We start from the raw sequence: 12100 nt of genomic DNA on the forward strand, positions 1-12100 counted from the left end.
CGATCATTGGGCAAGTCAGTCAAAGTCCATACTTTGTTTTCATACATGGATTCTATCTCAGATTTCATGGCTCCAAGCCATTTGTTGGAATCTGGGCCCGCCATCGCTTCTTCATAGTTCGAAGGTTCATCGTTGTCTAACAACATGATTTCCAGGACAGGGTTGCCGTACCAATCTGGTGCGGAACGTGTCCTTGTGGACCTACGAAGTTCAGTAGCAACTTGATCCGAAGTACCTTGATCATCATCATTATTTTCCTCTTCAGTTGGTGTAGGCATCACAGGAACATCTTCCTGAGCTGCACTACTGTCCTGCTCAAGAGGTAGTACTTCATCGAGTTCTACTTTCCTCCCACTTACTTCTTTCGAGAGAAACTCTTTTTCCAGAAAGGATCCGTTCTTAGCGACAAAGATCTTGCCCTCGGATCTTAAGTAGAAGGTATACCCAATGGTTTCCTTAGGGTATCCTATGAAGACGCATTTTTCCGACTTGGGTTCGAGCTTTTCAGGTTGAAGTTTCTTGACATAAGCATCGCATCCCCAAACTTTTAGAAACGACAGCTTAGGTTTCTTCCCAAACCATAATTCATACGGTGTCATCTCAACGGATTTAGACGGTGCCCTATTTAAAGTGAATGTAGCTGTCTCTAGAGCGTATCCCCAAAATGATAGCGGTAAATCGGTAAGAGACATCATAGACCGCACCATATCCAATAGAGTGCGATTACGACGTTCGGACACACGGTTACGCTGAGGTGTTCCAGGCGGCGTGAGTTGTGAAACGATTCCACATTTTCTTAAGTGTGTACCAAATTCGTGACTTAAGTATTCTCCTCCATGATCTGATCGTAAGAATTTTATCTTTCGGTCACGTTGATTCTCTACTTCATTCTGAAATTCCTTGAACTTTTCAAAGGTCTTAGACTTGTGTTTCATCAAGTAGACATACCCATATCTACTCAAGTCATCTGTGAGAGTGAGAACATAACGATATCCTTCGCGAGCATCAACACTCATTGGACCGCACACATCGGTATGTATGATTTCCAACAAGTTGGTTGCTCGCTCCATTGTTCCGGAGAACGGAGTCTTGGTCATCTTGCCCATGAGGCATGGTTCGCATGTGTCAAACGATTCATAATCAAGAGACTCTAAAAGTCCATCAGCATGGAGCTTCTTCATGCGCTTGACACCAATGTGACCAAGGCGGCAGTGCCACAAGTATGTGGGACTATCGTTATCAACTTTACATCTTTTGGTATTCACGCTATGAATATGTGTAACACTACGTTCGAGATTCATTAAGAATAAGCCATTGACCATCGGAGCATGACCATAGAACATATCTCTCATATAAATAGAACAACCATTATTCTCGGACTTAAATGAGTAGCCATCTCGTATTAAACGAGATCCAGATACAATGTTCATGCTCAAACTTGGCACCAAATAACAATTATTAAGGTTCAAAACTAATCTCGTAGGTAAATGTAGAGGTAGTGTGCCGACGGCGATCACATCGACTCTGGAACCATTCCCGACGCGCATCGTCACCTCGTCCTTTGCCAGTCTCCGCTTATTCCGCAGCTCCTGCTGTGAGTTACAAATATGAGCAACGGCACCGGTATCAAATACCCAGGAGTTACTACAAGTACTGGTAAGGTACACATCAATTACATGTATATCGAATATACCTTTTGTGTTGCCGGCCTTCTTATCCGCTAAGTATTTGGGGCAGTTCCGCTTCTAGTGACCCTTCCCCTTGCAATAAAAGCACTCAGTCTCAGGCTTGGGTCCATTCTTTGACTTCTTCCCGGCAACTGGCTTACCGGGCGCGGCAACCTCCTTGCCATCCTTCTTGAAGTTCTTCTTACCCTTGCCCTTCTTGAACTTAGTGGTCTTATTGACCATCAACACTTGATGTTCTTTCTTGATTTCAACCTCTGCTGACTTCAGCATAGAAAATACTTCAGGAGTGGTCTTTACCATCCCCTGCATATTGTAGTTCATCACAAAGCTCTTGTAGCTTGGTGGGAGCGACTGAAGGATTCTGTCAATGACTGCCTCATCAGGGAGGTTAATATTCAGCTGGGTCATACGGTTGTGCAACCCAGACATCTTGAGTATGTGCTCACTGACAGAACTATTTTCCTCCATCTTACAACTATAGAACTTGTCGGAGATGTCATATCTCTCGACCCGGGCGTGAGCTTGGAAAACTAGTTTCAGCTCCTCGAACATCTCATATGCTCCGTGATGCTCAAAACGCTTTTGGAGCCCCGGTTCTAAGCTGTAAAGGATGCCGCACTGAACGAGGGAGTAATCATCAGTACGAGACTGCCAAGCATTCATAATGTCTTGGTTCTCTGGGACGGGAGCGTCACCTAGCGGTCCTTCTAGGACATATTGTTTCCTGGCAGCTATGAGGATGATCCTCAGGTTCCGGACCCAGTCCGTATAGTTGCTGCCATCATCTTTCAGCTTGGTTTTCTCTAGGAACGCGTTGAAGTTCAAGTTGACATGAGCATTGGCCATTTGATCTACAAGACATATTTGCAAAAGGTTTTAGACTAAGTTCATGATAATTAAGTTCATCTAATCAAATTATTGAATGAACTCCCACTCAGATTAGACATCCCTCTAGTCATCTAAGTGTTACATGATCCGAGTCGACTAGGCCGTGTCCGATCATCACATGAGACGGACTAGTCATCGTCGATGAACATTCTCGTGTTGATCGTATCTTCCATACGACGCGTGTTCGACCTTTCGGTCTCCGTGTTCCGAGGCCATGTCTGTACATGCTAGGCTCGTCAAGTTAACCCTAAGTGTTTTGCTGTGTAAAACTGTCTTACACCCGTTGTATGTGAACGTAAGGATCTATCACACCCGATCATCACGTGGTGCTTCGAAATGACGAACTGTAGCAACGGTGCACAGTTAGGGGAGAACACTTCTTGAAATTTTTTTAAGGGATCATCTTATTTACTACCGTCGTCCTAAGTAAACAAGATGCATAAACATAATAAACATCACATGCAATTATATAAAGTAGTGACATGATATGGCCAATATCATATAGCTCCTTTGATCTTCATCTTCGGGGCTCCATGATCATCTTGTCACCGGCATGACACCATGATCTCCATCATCATGATCTCCATCATCGTGTCTTCATGAAGTTGTCACGCCAACGACTACTTCTACTTCTATGACTAACGCGTTTAGCAATAAAGTAAAGTAGTTTACATGGCGTTCTTCAATGACACGCAGGTCATACAAAATAAAGACAACTCCTATGGCTCCTGCCGGTTGTCATACTCATCGACATGCAAGTCGTGATTCCTATTACAAGAACATGATCTCATACATCACAATATATCATTCATCATTCATCACAACTTCTGGCCATATCACATCACATGACAATTGCTGCAAAAACAAGTTAGACGTCCTCTAATTGTTGTTGCATCTTTTACGTGGCTGCAATTGGGTTCTAGCAAGAACGTTTTCTTACCTACGAATAACCACAACGTGATCTTGTCAACTTCTATTTACCCTTCATAAGGACCCTTTTCATCGAATCCTCTCCAACTAAAGTGGGAGAGACAGACACCCGCCAGCCACCTTATGCAACTAGTGCATGTCAGTCGGTGGAACCGGTCTCACGTAAGCGTACGTGTAAGGTTGGTCCGGGCCGCTTCATCCCACAATACCGCTGAAGCAAGATAAGACTAGTAGCGGCAAGCAAGTTGAAAAGATCCACGCCCACAACAAAATTGTATTCTACTCGTGCAAAGAGAACTACGCATAGACCTAGCTCTGATACCACTGTTGGGGAGCGTTGCAGAAAATTAAAATTTTTCCTACGGTTTCACCAAGATCCATCCATCAGTTCATCTAAGCAACGAGTTAAGGGGAAGAGTTTGCATCTACATACCACTTGTAGATCGAGTGCGGAAGCGTTCAAGGGGATGGTGATGATGGAGTCGTACTCGTCGTGATTCGGATCACCGATGACCAAGTGCTGAACGGACAACACCTCCGCGTTCAACACACATACAGGACGGACGATGTCTCCGCCGTCTTGATCCAGCAAGGAGGAAGGAGAGGTTGAGGAAGGCAGCTCCAACGGCAGCACGACGGCCTGGTGTAGTTGGTGCAGAAGTACTCCGACAAGGCTTCGCCAAGCACGTACGGAGGAGGAGAGGGGAGGGGGAGGGGAGGGGCTGCGCCTTGAGTTGTGTCGTGTTGCAGCCCTCCCCTCACCCCTCTATATATAGGGGAAGGGGCAAGGGGGCCGGCCCTCTAGGGGAAACCCTAGAGGGGGGGCGGCGGCCAAAGGGTGGGGGGCTTGCCCCCCAAGCAAGGGGGTTGCGCCCCCTTTAGGGTTTCCCCCCCAACCCTAGGCGCATGGGCCCAAGGGGGGGGGGGGCGCCAAGCCCACTAGGGGTTGGCTGCTATCCCTACGCAGCCCAAGTGGCCCCCCGAGAGGGGTGGTCCCTCCCGGTGGACCCCCGGAACCTCTCCGGTGGTCCCGGTACAATACCGGTATGACCCCGAAACTTTCTGGTGTCCGTTTAACAACTTCCCATATATAAAACTTTACCTCCGGACCATTCCAGAACTCCTCGTGACGTCCGGGATCTCATCCGGGACTCCGAACAACACTCGGTGATCACATACTTGTCTTCCTGATAACCCTAGCGTCACCGAACCTTAAGTGTGTAGACCCTACGGGTTCGGGAGACATGCAGACATGACCGAGACTCTCCGGTCAATAACCAACAGTGGGATCTGGATACCCATGTTGGCTCCCACATGCTCCTCGATGATGTCATCGGATGAACCACGATGTCGAGGATTCGATCAAACCCCGTATACAATTCCCTTTGTCAATCGGTACGTTACTTGCCCGAGACCCGATCGTCGGTATCCCAATACCTTGTTCAGTCTCGTTACCGGCAAGTCACTTTACTCGTACCGTAATGCATGATCCCGTGATCAACCACTTGGTCACTTTGAGCTCATTATGATGATGCATTACCGAGTGGGCCCAGAGATACCTCTCTGTCATACGGAGTGACAAATCCCAGTCTCGATCCGTGTCAACCCAACAGACACTTTCGGAGATACCTGTAGTGTACCTTTATAATCACCCAGTTACGTTGTGACGTTTGGTACACCCAAAGCACTCCTACGGTATCCGGGAGTTACACGATCTCATGGTCTAAGGAAGAGATACTTGACATTGGAAAAGCTCTAGCAAACGAACTAACCGACCTTTGTGCTATGCTTAGGATTGGGTCTTGTCCATCACATCATTCTCCTAATGATGTGATCCCGTTATCAACGACATCCAATGTCCATAGCCAGGAAACCATGACTATATATTGATCACAACGAGCTAGTCAACTAGAGGCTCACTAGGGACATATTGTGGTCTATGTATTCACACGTGTATTACGATTTCCGGATAATACAGTTATAGCATGAATAAAAGACTATTATCATGAACAAAGAAATATAATAATAACACTTTTATTATTGCCTCTAGGGCATATTTCCAACATCACCAACAATGAAAAGAATAATCTTGATATGGTCTTATGGAATACATCTCAAATTATAAGGTGACAAACAACCACTCATGGGAAAAAGAATTGGATTTATATGAACGAGGAGACGAGAAAATATTTCATCGGGAGGAAAGATGAAGAACTTGGGTCATTTATAAGCACCATAATAGCAACAATCCTTAGGGAAAGCTTTAGGTGAAATATTACCCAAGATAACTCAAATGACGAGATTGACGGAATTAAAATATCTCATTCTTAACAACATGTGAATCATGAAACATGAACTCAAATTATCAAGAATGAGATAATACCACCTGAAAAGATAAGGTACAAAGAATTGCAGTCCGGATTGCACGAAGAAGAATACTTGAGCTCATCTGAAAAGAATCTTCGATGAACACTTCGAGAAGGAATTAAATCCTTGATGAACCATCATGTAGAACCTTTATGAAGAACTCCGGTAACAAAAGGATGATCAAACGGAAGGAAAGAGAAGTTGAAAATGCAAGGTGAAAACTTGTAATGGTTTAGATGGATCTCCGTGAAGAGATAAAAGAGAGATCTTGAAACTCCGGAAAAAGAAAAGCTGAACACAATTGGAATCAAGAAGTTGATGCACCTCCGGAATAAGGAATTAATCGCTTGGATGAACAAGAATAAGAATTACGTTATGCGTATCCTTCACCAATTTAAATTGATGACAATCAACGTATTTGTCATACTACTTATTCTCGTAGAAAGGATTAAGATAGATATAGCAGAAACTTGGGAAAACCTTCAATGAACCACCGGTAGAATTGAATGAGCGAAGATAACATAAAGAAACACCGGGAAGAATTATCAAATGAACGAAGATACATGAGAGAGTTTAGATACAAAAGAATGAAGAGATCATGAACTGATTAGAGGATATTTGAACGATGCACCGGTAAGATTGAGAGAAATAGAGCTGAAAGCTGGGAATGAATAGGTCTGGTATGATGGCCTTCAGAGAATCAAACTATAAAATACTCCTGAATTACTCCGGATGGTTGAAAAGGATTCTCACAATCAAAAATAATTATGAGAGGATGGCAACAAGCTAGCACCATGAATCTTGAAGAGAATGGAGCAAGATTAAAGAGAAACTCTTCTTCGGTCTTCAAAAGCAGAGAATGACGATGAGAAAGACCCCCAAATTGTTGAGATAATTTGGGATGAATAATGGAAAGGTTGAGCCAACGATGAAAAGAATTTGAAAGATCTTGGAGAAATACATAAGACTGATGATAATTCATTCTTACGTCAAACTTGGAAAAGAATTTGAGAGTAACGCCGGGAAAAGAGAAGAGTCGGGTAAGATACTGGGAAAAGACCTGTGGGTTAGGGCCCACTCAAAAGAAACACCATTGAAATGATTTAAAAGAGAGGTTGCACCGGTTGAATTAAATGGCTAGAGTGAGATAACAACCTCGAAACAGATTGAACTGATCTTGAATGAAAAGACGGGCCTTCTGAGATATCTTGAGCACTCCGGGACAATAGAATATCGAGAGGTGAACGATTAAGAATAGCACCGGCATGAGAAAGCATTGAAATACGGAAAATAATATGATCAACACCGAAAGCTTGAGTTTCCACCGAAGAAGAAAAAATGAGTGAGGAACGACGAACTAGAAGAGCATCTTCATGTGAAGCACCGGGTAGAACATTGAAAGAAAAAAAATGAAGAGACTTCACAAGAATAAAAAGATGCTTGATTAGGAAATCCGAGTCCTTGAGGAAAAAGGGTGGGTGGGAGGGAAAACAAAGGCAACTTGGATACGGATGAAACAAACACCATTGAGAAGAACTGATACTTGATCTTGCGAATGTTCAAATGATCGGATCCACTTGAAAAGAAACACACCGGTTGAATAGGATTTACATGACAATCTCGATTATCAAGAAGGATTAGTATTCACATCGGAGTATGAGAACACCGCTTAGGAACAGGTATGGAATCAACATTTGACTTCGAAGCAACTCAAATACCACAACTCAAAACAAAACAAAGAATTGGCTTGCAGAATAAGCCGGAACAAACATATGACTGAGATTTTGTCCGAAGTTTTCGTGGTGGGGCCTACACGGGCTCGATCGTATAGCACCATCATGTACAAGGCAGTGCACATGACATACGAAGCGTCCCCGAGTCGGCATAGCCAAGGACTCTTTAAGACACAACGAGACCACTGTAAAACCAACCGTGAATAGGCAGACCACTAGACATCGAACCCCAATTTCATATCATACATCTGTCAAAAAGATATCCTAAGAGCTACTTGAATTCCCACTTATAAACTCCTGAAATTTTCCGGTTATGCAATCAGGTGTTGGGGATACAGGGGAAGCATAATATCTCACCCAAAACTAACAAATCCTACATCCAGCTGTATCCATCCTTCAACACATAACCAAGAAATCTTTGGAAATCATTTACCTCAACCTTCGAAAAGCATCCTTATACGAGTTATGGCAATGCTCCCAAACTCCCGCCCCAGTATTGGGTGGCGTCGAGGTTATCTCACCAACAACTGCATAAAAGAGATTTTCAATGTCGACGAAACTATCTCAGGTATTCCAGAACTGCAACGATAAAATTGTGACGACAACACCTCGGAGCTCAACTCCCCAGGACACTGCCACAACCCCTAAATGTCAGGAGGCACCAAGAACAACGTTCTCGTCACAAATCGATAGGAACGATTCCAAGATACCCACGTGATCCTAAATTTTTTTAGTGAAATTTGAGAAGAGAAGAGTCAAAACTCTACGTCAGGAGGCCTCACCAGAGCGACGAAAGGACTGAGGAGTAAAAAGAATTCTTAACTCTCCGATATATGTAATCCTAAATGACTCAAAACATTTTTTCTGGACTCAACAATGCCAGCTATACGATCAAGCAGGGGGCTCCTAAGGTCGGGGAAGGCTCTGATACCAACTTGTAACGCCCTCGATGCGGCTATATCTCCCATGTGTCGAAGCACGACTTAGAGGCATAACCGCATTGAAAGCAATGTCGCAAGTGAGGTAATCTTCGCGAACAACCCATGTAATACAATAAGGGAAAAGATACATAGTTGGCTTACAATCGCCACTTCACACAATTACAAGAATAAAGCATTATATCAACCAGTTACAATCAAGTCCCGACTATGAAGCCAAAATAAAAGAAGACTACTCCAAAGGCTACACAGATCCCCGATCATCCCAACTGGGCTCCACTACTGATCAACTGGAAAACGGAACAACATAAAGAACAAGATCTTCATCGAGCTCCTCCTTGAGCTTGGTTGCCTCATCCACACGGTTCAACGGCACCTGCAAGCTGGTTTTGGAAGTATCTGTGAGTCACGGGGACTCAGCAATATCACACCCTCGTGATCAAGACTATTTAAGCTTATGGGTAAGGTAAAGGTATAAGGTGGAGCTGCAGCAAGCGACTAGCATATATGGGGGCTAAACTATTCGCAAAAGAGTGCGAGAAGAGAAGGCAAAAGCACGGTCGAACAAGTATGATCAAGAAGTGATCCTAGAACAACCTACATCAAGCATAACTCCGACACCGTGTTCACTTCCTGGACTTCGCCGAGAAGAGACCATCACGGTTACACACGCGGTTGATGTATTTTAATTAAGGTCAACTTTAGGTTTTCTAGAACCGGACATTAACAAATTCCCATCTGCCCATAACCACGGGCACAACTTTTGAAAGTTCAAATCCCTGCAGGGGTGTCCCAACTTAGCCCATCACAAGCTCTCACGGTCAACGAAGGATATTCCTTCTAGCGGGAAGACCCGATCAGGCTCGGAATCCTGGTTACAAGACATCCTCGACAATGGTAAAAGTAGTCCAGCAAGACCACCCGCTGTGCCGACAAATCTTGATAGGAGCTGCACATATCTCGTTCTCAGGGCACACCGGATAAGCTAATCATACGGGAGCCAACGTAACCCAAGTTGCCAAGGGATGGCCCCGCTCGGTGCTCTGGGTTGGACCAACACTTAGAGAAGCACTGGCCCGGGGGGTTTAAAAAAGATGACCCCTGGGCTGGCCGACCCAAGGGAAAGAAAAGGCTAGGTGGCAAATGGTAAAACCAATGATGGGCCTTGCTGGAGGAGTTTTATTCAAAGCAAAATGTCAAGGGGTTCCCATTATAACCCAACCGCGTAAGGAACACAAAATCCGGGAACATAACACCGATATGACGGAAACTAGGGCGGCAAGAGTGGAACAAAACACCAGGCATAAGGCCGAGCGTTCCACCCTTTACCAAGTATATAGATGCATTAATTAAATAAGAGACATTGTGACATCCCAACAAGTAAATATGTTCCAACAAGGAACAACATCTCCATGTTCCAACAAGGAACAAACTTCAATCTTCACCTGCAACTAACAACGCTATAAGAGGGGCTGAGCAAAGCGGTAACATAGCCAAACAACGGTTTCCTTGGACAAGGTGGGTTAGAGGCTTGGTTCAACAATAGGGGAGGCATGATAAGCAAGTGGTAGGTATCGCAGCATAGGCATAGCAAAAGAGCGAGCAACTAGCAAGCAAAGATAGAAGTGATTTCGAGGGTATGGTCATCTTGCCTGAAATCCTGCAAGGAAGAAGAACGAATCCATGAAGGAGACAAACGGGCGTAGTCGAACGGTTCCTCAAAACACGACATTATCGGGACCAACCCGAAGAAGCAATACCGGAAAATAAGCAAACAACATAGTAAACAACCACCACATAAACATGGCATGATGCACAACTAAATATGATGCATGTCCGGTTTAACGATACGTGGGATGGCAAAGTGCACAAGCAATCCTACAAGTTAAGTGGAGCTCAATATGCAACTCCGTTGCATATTGACGAAACACCACATTCGAGTTACTTAGTTCGATCTCATTTATGTACCCAACAAGATTAAATGTTGTTAGCATGGCAAGAGGTGAAGCAAAGTAAAACTACCTATCTAGTCAAGTTTAAATGAGGCCGGAAGCAACGAACAACAATTCCGGTAAATCCCCATATGCATATATTAGGGTTTGGTACTGATCTGCCCTAAACACAATTTTAGGGTTGTTAAACATGCAAAGTAAAGCCACCATGTCAAACTAGGCAAAATTCTACACGGTTACAAAAGATGCACGGTTGGTGAGTTATGATATGCATGGACCTTAGGGGTTTTTCTACAAATCTATTTTACACTGGATAATTGGAAAAATCGCAGGCAGTGAAAAAAACATCAACGGGCCAAAATCTGCTGGCCCATCCGGAAAAAACACACAAGGAGGGGCGCTGGAGGGGCAGCTCACCCTGTGCCTGGCCCAGTCGGAGGGAGGCAGGGCTAGCAGGCATTTGGGCTAGCTGGATCGATGAGGAGGTGGAAGGGGCGCAGTCAACGCGGGAGGTGGCTGCGTGCGTTCGCTATTCTCATTTCTGAAGAACAGAAGCAACAGCAGGCGATGCAGAAGACGGCGGTAAGGGTCCTGGCGACGGGGTCGGCGGGAACCGGCCGAAACGGACGGAACGGAGCGCGGGGAGGCAGAGCATGGCGCGGATCCATGGCAACGAGGAGGGGCGCGGTCAACACGCTCGAGGCAGGGGATCGAGCGAACCGCAACTGCGATAGGAGCTCCTCGGGAGGTTGATGCTTGGTGGTCCGGCGGTGGAACGAGCTGCTGGCGACCTAGTAGCTCCCATGCGACAGCGGTGTCATCCTCCGGTGACCACGCAGCAGCGGTCGTCGGAACCAGGAGGTGGGCGAGCTCGGAGGCCTTCACGCGCCATGGTTCCTGCAGGTCGAGATAGAGGGGGCGCGTGAAGGAAGGAGGAAGTAGAGAAGGGGAAGAAGAAGCAAGATAGGGGCGTGGCGCTGGTGACCTGCTGGTCGCCAGCGGTTTTTTGGGCAGCAGCGACGAGGTGCTCGGGGGCGCGGGGTGCACGGCGACGCAAGGGGAAGCTCGGCGCCAATGGCTTCGGGAACGAGGCAGAGGAGGCGGCTCGGGGATCGGGCGCGCGAGGCGGTGGTCGAGGAGCTCGGGGCCCTCCTAGTCCAGATCGAGTGAGGGTGTTGGAGAGAGAGACGAGATCGAGGGAATCAGGAGCAGCGCTCGTTGGCTCGGACTCGATCCCGAGGAATGAGGAGGCTGGTCGGGGAGGATTTGGACCATGGGTGCAGGCTCTAGTTTGTGTGGAACGATGGATTTGGAAGTTTTGGAGGTGGCTGGTTGGTGCGAAGGGGATCCCTTGGTGGGAGAATGACAATGGTGGTGGCGGAGGAAGATTAGATGGATGGATGGGACGGCTAGGGTTTCATCTGTGAATAAATAGTAGGTGGGTTAGATTAGGGGCTATCCGGTCCCTTTGATCGTAATCGGACTGTCGCAAATAAATAGGCTAGGAAGTACTAATAAGAAAACGGTGACGTCTTGTAGATGTTTGGGGATGATCCGGACACAACGATGACGACTGCCCGGGTCGGGTCCGGGGAAGTTTCGGA

This window comes from Triticum dicoccoides, chromosome 3A, assembly GCF_002162155.2.
Source record: "Triticum dicoccoides isolate Atlit2015 ecotype Zavitan chromosome 3A, WEW_v2.0, whole genome shotgun sequence".
Taxonomy (NCBI): Eukaryota; Viridiplantae; Streptophyta; class Magnoliopsida; order Poales; family Poaceae; genus Triticum; species Triticum dicoccoides.